The sequence below is a fragment of the Schistocerca gregaria genome, chromosome 6 (genome assembly GCF_023897955.1).
Source record: "Schistocerca gregaria isolate iqSchGreg1 chromosome 6, iqSchGreg1.2, whole genome shotgun sequence".
Taxonomy (NCBI): Eukaryota; Metazoa; Arthropoda; class Insecta; order Orthoptera; family Acrididae; genus Schistocerca; species Schistocerca gregaria.
In genome coordinates, this window is record NC_064925.1 from 86,409,443 (window position 1) to 86,422,107 (window position 12,665).

The following is a 12,665-nucleotide window of genomic DNA, read 5'->3' on the forward strand; positions in this document are numbered from 1 at the left end:
TCAACGACAGAATTCGCTGATGTAAATCCTATGGAACCCATCTGTGTCGCTATCGGACGCTATCACCGCGTACGCAAATCAGTGGGCTGTTATTTACGCGAATGACTTGACCTGTACGTAAACATCTAGTGCCACTTACCTCCACAACCTACTGACAAACAGTCTGATCCCTGATAAGGAGAATCAGTGATGTATTTCGTTCCAAAGATGGACGAACAAGCTATTAAGCAGATTGTGATAATGTTTTGCTTCATCAGTTTATATCTGCCAGCGTTACTTAAAGTGTTAATACACTCCATTGTCAGGGTGTGAGTATGTGGGAAAACACTTGCTTCCCGACGTCCTATGAGAGGTAGTAGAATCCTATGGGGATGTTCATATGTGGGGAAATGCGACCCCTGATCAGTCTGCCATCTTCTCATCCAAGAGAGAACTATTGAGGAAAATACTTGCATGTGGCACGTATGAGTTTGTTCACCTGTTCTTCCAGAAGAGAAAGAGTCAGCCCATTACACTCGAATTGTGACTGGTTGAGGATGTTAGAGTCCTTTTTGGGCTACACATCACAAGAAAAAGATCGTGGTGAACATGAGTTTTTGTTGACGCTCTTTGAACCCAGTCCGACCAATATTCAGGTTTGTACGTTGAGGATTGGGGGGACGGATGGCTGAGATGTATCACGGAGCGCTCATGGGTGAGGATGGCTCTCCTATTCCTTCCGTATCACGCACAGTTCATGCCACTGTTATTATTACATGTTTGCCCTTAAATTCAGTCAGTCACGCGAATGTTTGGTGGGTACCGAGTTACATACATAATGTGGAGAGCACGTTAAACATCCACGTAGACGCCACACAGATTAAAAAGAAGGGCAGCCACTGACAGGTGTGAATACACCCAAATCATCAGTTCAATAAATCATACTCGCAAAATAGCGACATGACTTGCTTACAGAACGATCGGAAAACAGGTAGAAGACGACCTCGGGGAAAGGACGCTTTAGATACCCGGAGAAACTAAGGAACGCGCGAGGCAATCCTGATCCCGCGTCTTGTCGTAGAACATTGGCTGGCGAATGGTAAAACTACATCTGCAGCATTTAGACAAAGCGTTTGAAATTATCGACTAGCGTACTCTCTGATTCTTAGAAATCTCGAAGTTTGCAAGAACGAAGCACGGGGAGGGGTAGGTTATACATAACTTTTACAGAAACAAGAGTGTAGTCACAAGAGTTCAAGGACTAGAAACAGACGCTGGGATTGAGAATGGAGTGAGATAGAGTTGTAGTCCATATCCCACATTATGGAATACACAGAACGATCAAGTAGTAAACGATCAGAAGAAAAAATTTGAAAAAGGAATTACAATTCAGAGAGAAGATTTACACTACTGGCCACTAAAATTGCTACACCTAGAAGAAATGCAGGTGATAAACGGGTATTCATTAGACAAATATATTAACTAGAACTGCATTTGATTACATTTTCACGCAATTTGAGTGCATAGATCCTGAGAAATCAGTACCCAGAACAACCACCTGTGGCCATAATAACGGCCTTGATACACCTGGGCATTGAGTCAAAAAGAGCTTGGATGGCGTGTACAGGTACAGCTGCCCACGCAGCTTGAACACGATGCCACAGTTCATCAAGAGACTGGCGTATTGTGACGAGCCAGTTGCTCGGCCACCATTGACCAGACGTTTTCAGTTGGTGAGAGATCTGGAGAATGTGCTGGCCAGGGCAGCAGCCAAACATTTTCTGTATCCAGAAAGGCCCGTACAGGACCTACAACATTCGGTCGTGCATTATCCTGCTGAAATGTAGGGTTTCGCAGGGATCGAATGAAGGGTAGAGCCTCGGGTCGTAACACATCTGAAATGTAACGTCCACTGTTCAAAGTGCCGTCAATGCGAACAAGAGGTGACCAAGACGTGTAACCAATGGCACTCCATACCATCACGCCGGGTGATACGCCAGTATGGCGATGACGAATACACGCTTCCAATGTGCGTTCACCGCGATGTCGCCAAACGCGGATGCGACCATCTTGTAGTTGTAAACAGAACCTGGATTCATCCGAAAAAATGACGTTTTGCCATTCGTGCACCTAGGTTTGTCGTTGAGTACACCATCGCAGGCTCTCCTGTCTGTGATGCAGCGTCAAGGGTAACCGCAGCAACGGTCTACGAGCTGATTATGCTGCTGCAAACGTCATCGAACTGTTCGTGCAGATGGTTGTTGTCTTGCAAACGTCCCCATCTGTTGACTCAGGGTTCGAGACGTGACTGCACGATCCGTCCAGCCATGCGGATAAGATGCCTGTCATCTCGACCGCTAGTGATACGAGGCCGTTGGGATCCAGTACGGCGTTCCGTATTACCCTCCTGAACCCACCGATTCCATATTCTGCTAACAGTCATCGGATCTCGACCAACGCGAGCAGCAATGTCGCAATACGATAAACCGCAATCGTGATAAGCTACAATCCGACCTTTATCAAAGTCGGAAACGTTATGGAACGCATTTCTCCTCCTTACACAAGGCATCACAACAATGTTTCACCAGGCTACGCCGGTCGACTGCTGTTTGTGTATGAGAAATCGGTTGGAAACTTTCCTCATGTCAGCACGTTGTAGGTGACGCCACCGGCGCCAGCCTTGTGTGAATGCTCTGAAAATCTAATCATTTGCATATCACAGCATCATCTTCCTGTCGGTTAAATTTCGCATCTGTAGCACGTCATCTTCGTGGTGTAGCAATTTTAATAGCCAGTAGTGTAAACCTTTGTTTTATGCCTATGACAGTAATTCTGTCGAAAACGACAAAAGATTTAGAATACCATTTGAACGTAACACATACTGACGTGAACAGTGTTTATAGGCAAAACAAAAGTAAAATGAGGGTGATGTAATGTTGTTTTACTGAGTCAGGTTATGGCGAGAAAATTGGATAGAGAATATAGTAGATCAGATTTGGTATTTGGGCAATAAAATAACTAACGATAGTCGCATATAGGAAGGATATAAAAGTACAGTAGCAAAAAATCTGTTCCTTCAAAAGAGAGATTTATTAGCATTCAATATAAATGTAAGTGTTTTATGGAGGTATTCGTCTGGAGTATAGACTTGTGCGGAAGTGAAAAGTGCAGAAGAAACAGTTTTAACAAGAGGAGAACAGAAGCTTTTGAAATATGACGGTACGGGAGAATGCTGAAGGTTAGATGAATTTATCAGACAACCAATGAGAAACAACTGATTGGAACTGAGGAGAAATGAAATTTATGGCACAATTTGACTAAAGGAGGGGAGTGGTTGCAGAACACATATTGAGGCATCAGCGAATAGTCAGTAGGGTAAGGGGGAAAAGTGTGTGTGTGTGTGTGTGTGTGTGTGTGTGTGTGTGTGTGTGTGTGTGTATGTGTTTGTGTGTGCGTGTAAGGGGGAAAAGTGTGTGTGTGTGTGTGTGTGTGTGTGTGTGTGTGTGTGTGTATGTGTTTGTGTGTGCGTGTAAGGGGGAAAAGTGTGTGTGTGTGTGTGTGTGTGTGTGTGTGTGTGTGTGTGTGTGTGTGTGTGTGGAGAGGGTGCGTAGAAATTGTAGGTGGGGACTATGGCTTGACTACAGTGGAAATGGATATAGGTTTCAGCAGCTATGAAGAAATGAAGAGGCTAACGTGGAGTGCAGCGTCAAACTGGTCGTAGGACGGAAGACCGCAACACACTCCGAGAAGCCGGGTCTGTAACACAGTTTGCTTTGCGAGGCAGCGACGTTGTCGTGGTGGCGGTAATGGAGACTGGCAGCTGTCGCCGCGTCGCTACGTCGCCAGCACTTTGGCGAGGCAACCGGAGCCCCGTGTCAACGACCGCCCCCGCTGCCACGGCCATGACGTATCCAGGACTGCTCGGCGTGGCGCCCTCCAGACGGTCTGATGCAGATCATGGGATAGGCGCTCGTGTCCGGTGCCCGCGAGCCGCTCCCAATTAAGACGTACGACAAGGGCCGCCTCGCCTTTTTACCCGACGTTCTGACGGCCACAAATCAACCCGTATCGCGAGCTGGCAGGCGACGCCGTGACTCTTACAAACGGTTCTAGACAGTTCTCTTCCTCACGTATATCAATACGCAGTAACCGACTGACTACATCCGAAAACACAAACAATAGGTACATCAATGGATTTGCTTATAAAATAACTTTTTTCCTTGCTAGCTACGATTTCCCTTTTATTTACGAGGGACATTTCACGAATAACGCACAGGTTGGCGTCACTGTAGATTGTTTGACGCAACAACAACGAAAATTACGTCAGATGTAGATGGGAGCTTGAGGAGGAAGCACAGTTTCCGGTTTTTCCCTCTGTACTCTAACATCAAATCGGCGGGAGATAGAAACGGGCCTTGCAGGGGTCTCGAGTACTGTGATTGTTGAAGACAGAAGTCGTACATCAAGGTCCAAACTTTACGCGGCAAAAAAACCGACAGACAGGTGTGCCGCAGTGCAGTGGTGTAGGACCGTTGCTATTCAAAGTATACATAAATTACCTCGTGGATAACATCGGAAGTTCACTGAGGCTTTGCTGTTGTACATCGAGAGGTTGTAACAAAGGAAAATTGTACTGAAACGCAGGAGAATCTGCAACGATTTGACGCATGGTGCAGGGAATGGCAATTGAATCTCAATGTAGACAAGCGTAATGTGCTGCGAGTACATAGAAAGATCCTTTATCATTTAGCTACAATACAGTAGGTCAGCAACTGGAAGCAGTTAACTCCATGAATTATCTGTGAGTACGCATTAGGAGTGATTTAAAATGGCATGATCATATAAAGTTCATCGTCGGTAAAGCAGATGGCAGACTGAGATTCATTGGAAGAATCCTAAGTAAATGCAAAATCGAAAACAAAGGAAGTAGGTTACAGTACACTTGTTCGCCAACTGCTCGAATATTGCTCACCCGTGTGGGATCCGTACCAGATAGGGTTGATAGAAGAGAGAGAGAAGATCCAACGGATAGCAGCGCGCTTCGTTACAGGATCATTTAGTAATTGCGAAAGCGTTACGGAGATGACAGATAAACTCGAGTGGAAGACTCTGCAGGAGAGACGCTCAGTAGCTCGGTACGGGCTTTTGTTGAAGTTTGGAGAACATACATTCACCGAGAAGTCAAGCAGTATATTGCTCCCTCCTACGTATATCTCGCGCAGAGACCATGAGGATGAAATCAGAGAGATTAGAGCCCACACAGAGGCATACTGACAATCTTTCTTTCCACGAACGATACGAGACTGGAATAGAAGGGAGAACCGATAGAGGTACTCAAAGTACCCTCCGCCACACACCGTCAGGTGGCTTGAGGAGTATGGATGTAGATGTAGATGTAGAAATCCACAGTGTGTTAAGTGAAGATTGCGGTGAGTTTACGGTAGACAGTAGTACAGTTTCACATTGGGTTAATCATTTTCCAGGTGGTCCTATGAGCATAGACAATGATCCAAGACTCGGAAGGACAAAAAGTTAAGTGTGAAACCTGTGGCAGGTGCTGTCGAAGAAGACGGCAGTGCGACTTTTGGGGAACTCTCTGAAGCCACAGGAATGCCCCCACCACCAGTGTTACGTGTTCTGAGAAATTAATTGTAGAAGAGAAAAAATTCTGCGAGATAGGTCACACGCTGTTTGACTGCTGAAGAGAAGCAGAAACTCCTAGGCATTGCAATCTTGCTGAAACAACGATTCGTCCTTGAAGGTCAAGGAGTCTCGCGTCGAATTGTTGCTATTGATTAAACGCGGATTAGTGTCTTTGAACCGAAGTTGAAACCGCAGCCCGATGAGTGAAGAGCTTCAGATTCTCCACGTTCAAAAATTTTCGACACTTTCAGTCAAAGCTCAAGTGAATGATGATTTTTGCTTATGACCACGAAGGAATCATCACGATAGACGGAGTGGAGCAAGTGTCACGGCAGTGTATTATCGTAACTTCGTGCAAAACCTGCTCTCAGTTGCCCGACGCTGGATCACTCATTCTGAAAATGTTCTCTTCATATCAGTAACGTTGTAGCTCAAAAAATTCGCGAATGCGGTTGGGAAGTGTTACCTCATACTCCCTACAACGCGGACGTGAGTCTACTTGTTTGCGAAGTTGGAAAAAAACCTATGCGTGATCGTTGTTATCTTTCTCTGGAAGAGCGTTCTGCCACCGTTACCCGACAGATGAACAGAAGTAGTGTCCTGGATGGAACAGTACAGCTTCCGAGACGTTGGGATTCAGCCTTAGAGAAGCTGGGAGATCATACTGAAGGACTGTAAAGAGAAACTGAGAAAAATACTTGTACAAGTAAAAAAATTAGTGTGAATTGTTCATGAAATGTCTCTCTAAATACTAGCTGCTACCCACGGCTGCGCTCGCACATAAGGAGTTCTTTTATGAAGAGTGATGGGGAGGAAGTGTGCCAGTAATTTATAAATATTTGGGTATATAAGGTGTAGATATGTATGTGTCTATGAATAAATGTTTGTAGTGCTGCTGTGTAGGAACACAAGGAATGCACTTTTAAGTTTGTCGTATATCGAATCTTAGTTAAAAATATTAAACACCACGTTTCTTCCCTTTCTTCTAAGTATTTATTGCAAGAGATTAACACAATAATATAAACAATGTTTATTCCTGTTGCCTCATTTTGCAAGGGTGTAGAGATTTTGACGGTTGGATACATGTAAGCACGCCACACAGAGCTGTCCATGAGAAAAACACAACTTCTATTAAAGCGCACCGGAAATTTTGAGTGTGTGCCCTTGGGCTTTTTTATGGCCGTTCCAAAACATTAATTTTAGCGGGAATTGCAATCTTTTAAATTGAAAACGCGAATCCGTTGGTATAATTGATATTCGTGTAATCAGAACACTTCGTCATTTAGCTGAGACACTAATTATAGTAGCCCTAAGACTATTTTAGCCCAGATCGGTAATTTGTAAGCGTCTACCACTACCTATTTGGTCGCTCCAAGATTGCTCATTAATAGGACTGGAACATCAACTTTAACTTCAGTTTATCAGAAGGCACACCCAGAGTTAAGAAACTACAGGATAAGAGGTGACTTGTTCAGAGTTCATAACAATATCGACAGAGAGAGAGTCTATAATATCTCCTCCTATTTCTGACAGAAGTTGTTCATTTAAATGTCCTACAAAACCATTAGTAGGCGCCATTCAACACAACCATTCGTTAAAATATATAAATAAAATAAAATCCATATTTGTTTGCAGTTCAGAAAAAAACTTTGCTCACCAACTCTTACGAATTGTGAATAATAGTCCAGAATTCAGAAAGTAATGTAACCATGCCCCTGTCGTTCGGATCAACACGATGTTCGCTGATTTTCAGAAAAGCATCCCGCAGTTTGTGCAGATTCCGTGTTACTGCGCGGTTGCACGCTCATCTTTGTTGACAAACTAATATTTTGAGCATGTTGCCATGCGGCTGACGCCTTTAAAAATGCATTTACTTCATCTGCCGGTGTGTCTGTAGTTATTACGGGCAGAGTCTGTCAAGACATTGTGCATTCCGCCCAAACCAAAGCTCACATTGCTGCAACATCCGTGGTCCGCAGCACGTGGTCGTGCGGTAGCGTTCTCGCTTCCCACGCTCGGGTTCCCGGGTTTGATTCCCGGCGGGTTCAGGGATTTTCTCTGCCTCGTGATGACTGGGTGTTGCGTGCTGTCCTTAGGTTAGTTAGGTTTAAGTAGTTCTAAGTTCTAGGGGACTGATGACCATAGATGTTAAGTCCCATAATGCTCAGAGCCATTTGAACGTCTTCTTCCTTTTTTTTTTTTTTTTTTGCAGTATCCGTCCACGATCGCTGTTTTTATTAATATTACAAACAAGTATATCTACGTGAGCCAAGCCGAATTTGTTTTAAGGACAAATTTGAAAGAAAATCTTACCCGGGACCGCACGATTGGGTTCAAATGGTTCAAATGGCTCTGAGCACTATGGGACTTAACTTCTGAGGTCATCAGTCCCCTAGAACTTTGAAGTAGTTAAACCTAACTAACCTAAGGACATGACACACACATCCATGCCCGAGGCAGGATTCGAACCTACGACCGTAGCGATCGCGCGGTTCCAGACTGAAGCGCCTAGAACCGCTCGGCCACAGCTGCCGGCTCCCACGATGGGGGTTAACGTCGTTAACCACAGGACCACTACCTGTTATGCGAATACGCCCGCGTCTTAGAAATTATAACAGACGGGAGACGCTGAGCGGCTAAAATACGACGGGATTGTCATTGATATTAGTATGGAAGTATGGATTAAACACGTAGAGGATTGTACAAACATTTTATTCATTACGTTTATGTATTATGTAGAGCATATCAAACAATAAATGCATTTTCACAAATAGGATAAAGTTCTAAAGTCAAAGACTTTTACAATTATTTTTCCATATTTGGCGTTATATTATTTATACCAATAAAAATTTTGTACTACACATTTTCTAAAAGTAGCCTATGTTCTTCCTCAGTTAATCAAGCTCTCTCTATACCACATTTCATCATAATCGGTCAACGGTTTAGTCCTGAAATCGTAACAGAGAGAGTTGCTTTCGCATTTATAATATTAGTATGGATTGCACAATATGTTTCAGAAAATGTTTCCCATTTTCAATTGCGTTTCTCTATGTATTATGCTATTATGTGCGTGATGTTTTCGTTGTATGAGGATTATGCTATTATGTGCGTGATGTTTTCGTTGTATGAGGAGCTGCATTAGTTTGTTTCCTTCAATATACGCAGCGTCCCAGGAGGAACGCTCAATATTCATGCATATGACAGAAACAATCATTTGAAGCAAAAAATCCTGTATACATGGGTCTACAATGCATACTTTTAGAGCTGTAGCACCAGTTCATCTTCGGTGCTTTGAAAAGAATCTCTTCTACAGAATAATTTCCCATAGCTATTAAGGTACATATTTTAGGGCTCATATTCACTGGACATTTTTTCTTGACTTTGGCCCCTCCAAAAATATGTAGACCAAAGAGTCTGCAGTAAAAGAGATTTATTTAACAGTACCTAAGTTGAATAAGTGGTCACAGATCTCAAGGTAAGTGTTTTAGAGCCCATGTTTACAAGACTTTTTCTCTTGTTTTGCAAATATAACTGCCTTTTCCTGCTGCTAGTTACTTTATTTATCCCATACGCGTTTCGCCTTCTCCTGTTCTAAGGCATCATTAGTGGGATCTATAACGATCCAGGTTTGTTAGTTTTAGATTATTAAACAGTTCACTTCGCGATTTTTTTGTAAAAGAAGTTTTTACTTGCGATTTGCTGATCTGCGTTTCCTCACATCTGGTCTGGAGATCGCACTTCCACTTTTATCACTGCCATATAATCACATCTCTGTGTTCTCGTCTTCCACACACTGTTCACCACGTTTCTCACTCTTTTTTGTGGTGGACTATTGTTCTTTTGTCACTCTATACAACTATTTCGTCGCACACTGTTTTTTAGAACGTAAATATTGCGACTCCATCACGTGTTTCATCTTCTTTGGTATGTGTTCTTTGTATCTGACATCAAAGGTTCTCCCTGTTTGCCCTGTGTATGTGCCTTCACAAGTGTTACACTGTAGCTCATATGCACCTGCTTTCTGGTACATGTCTCTGTTTTTTGTCAGTTTTGTGCTGTATTTTTGTATAGAATTGTCTGTTGTGTATGCTATATTTATTCCTTGTCACATGAGAGTCTGGAAATATGGGACAACCCCACTCCACATTTGCAGAACACCTCAGAGAAAATTACCACAAACCACAAACTAGAGAAGATGACATGAAAGTAATTAGAATCAACAATAAAAACACCTCCTAACAATGCAAGAGAATTACCACATACAGAAAACCAATGTAGAGGGGAAAATCCTGTTGAGTGACCAAGTACATATGTCAAGCATTTCATTATTTACACTAATAGATAAAATAATACACCCCTGTAAATTGAAATAAGAACACCGTGAATTCATTGTCCCAGGAAGGGGAAACTTTATTGACACATTCCTGGGGTCAGATACATCACATGATCACACTGACAGAACCACAGGCACATACACACAGGCAACAGAGCATGCACAATGTCGGCACTAGTACAGTGTATATCCACCTTTCGCAGCAATGCAGGCTACTATTATCCCATGGAGACGATCGTAGAGATGCTGGATGTAGTCCTGTGCAACGGCTTGCCATGCCATTTCCACCTGCCGCCTCAGTTTGACCAGCGTTCGTGCTGGACGTGCAGACCGCGTGAGACGACGCTCCATCCAGTCCCAAACATGCTCAATGGGGGACAGATCCGGAGATCTTGCTGGCCAGGGTAGTTGACTTACACCTTCTAGAGCACGTTGGGTGGCACGGAATACATGCGGACGTGCATTGTCCTGTTAGAATAGCAAGTTCCCTTGCCGGTCTAGGAATGGTAGAACGATGGGTTCTATGACGGTTTGGATGTACCGTGCACTATTCAGTGTCCCCTCGACGATCACCAGAGGTGTACGGCCAGTGTAGGAGATCGCTCCCCACACCATGATGCCGGGTGTTGGCCCTGTGTACCTCGGTCGTATGCAGTCCTGATTGTGGCGCTCACCTGCACGGCTCCAAACACGCATACGACCATCATTGGCACCAAGGCAGAAGCGACTCTCATCGCTGAACACGACACGCCTCCATTCGTCCCTCCATTCACGCCTGTCGCGACACCACTGGAGGCGGGCTGCATGATGTTGGGGAGTGAGCGGAAGACGGCCTAACGGTGTGCGGGACCGTAGCCCAGCTTCATGGAGACGGTTGCGAATGGTCCTCGCCGATACCCCAGGAGCAACAGTGTCCCTAATTTGCTGGGAAGTGGCGGTGCGGTCCCCTACGGCACTGCGTAGGATCCTACGGTCTTGGCGTGCATCCGTGCGTCGCTGCGGTCCGGTCCCAGGTCGACGGGCACGTGTACCTTCCGCCGACCACTGGCGACAACATCGATGTACTGTGGAGACCTCACGCCCCACGTGTTGAGCAATTCGGCGGTACGTCCACCCGGCCTCCCGCATGTCCACTATACGCCCTCGCTCAAAGTCCGTCAACTGCACATACGGTTCACGTCCACGCTGTCGCGGCATGCTACCAGTGTTAAAGACTGCGATGGAGCTCCGTATGCCGCGGCAAACTGGCTGACACTGACGGCGGCGGTGCACAAATGCTGCGCAGCTAGCGCCATTCGACGGCAACACCGCGGTTCCTGGTGTGTCCGCTGTGCCGTGCGTGTGATCATTGCTTGTACAGCCCTCTCACAATGTCCGGAGCAAGTATGGTGGGTCTGACACACCGGTGTCAATGTGTTCTTTTTTCCATTTCCAGGAGTGTAGAATAACATTCGCAAAAAGTATTTTATATGATAATACTGTCCAATATAATAATAATAGAACCCAATACCTTTACCCTCACTCTTCCATGAACCCCTCCTCAGAACAGTGAAACGAAAAGTCAAATCAGCTGTCAACAAAGTTTTCAACCACTTGCTAACAGCTAGTACACCCCCCCCCCCCCCCACCCACAAAAAAAACTCGTCGGCTCTATCCCCCCCGCTCTCTCTCACTCATACACACACACGGTACAAACATCATAAATAGAAGTTAGTCTCGAACATAAACTTCGTTAGGTTGGCTACAAATAGGTAAATATACCAGAGGAGATGAAACACGTAATGGAGTCGCAATATTTACGTTGTGAAATACAGTTTACGACGAATTAGTTGTATGGAGTGACAAAAAGAACAACAGTACACCACAAAAATGGGCGAGAAACATGGTGAGCAGTGTGTGGAAGACGAGAACACAAAGATGTGATTATATTGCAGTGATAAAAGTGGTTGTGCGACCTCCAGACCAAATGCGAGGAAACGCAAATCAGCAAATCGTAAAAAATCTCGAAGTGAACTGTTGATAATCTAAAACTAACAAACCTGGATCGTTACACATCCCACTGATGATGCCTCAGAACAGGAGAATGCGAAACGCGTATGGGATAAATAAAGTAACCAGCAGCAGGAAAAGGCAGCTTTATTTACAAAACAAGTATTTATATGCTTGCTGCGGAGGATGGCCACACAAACAAACGTGTTTTGGTCCATACTACCATTTCTACCTACCCTACCATACAGTCTTAGAAACAACAGCCCGTTACACGTATTCCACGAATTTCTGTCTTCAGGGTAGCAAGAATATGGGTACCGCACGGTAAGAGAATGGGACCGTATGCACCATGTGTCAGAGATTCCCAGCGAAACTTCTGCTGTTTACTCGAAACAGCTTTGTCAACGTGTTGGCCCTCATGGGTGCAATCATAATTCCATAGGTAACCGCAAACACTTTTCCATGAAGGCACTGACCTTCTTTTCTCACATTGGGATAAATATATTATGGCGATTACTTTTGAAATAACTAACAGTTCACCTAGCTTTTGCCATCTGTCTCATTTTCATTTGACTGTCGCTTATATAAACAAACGCTATTCTGTAATGAGTGAAGGATAAATGTGGAATATGGAAAAAAACATTTTACTTGCGGTTTTCTTGTATTCCAGTTACACGGAAACTCTCATACATTAAACATTGCTCTGACGTTTTACATTATG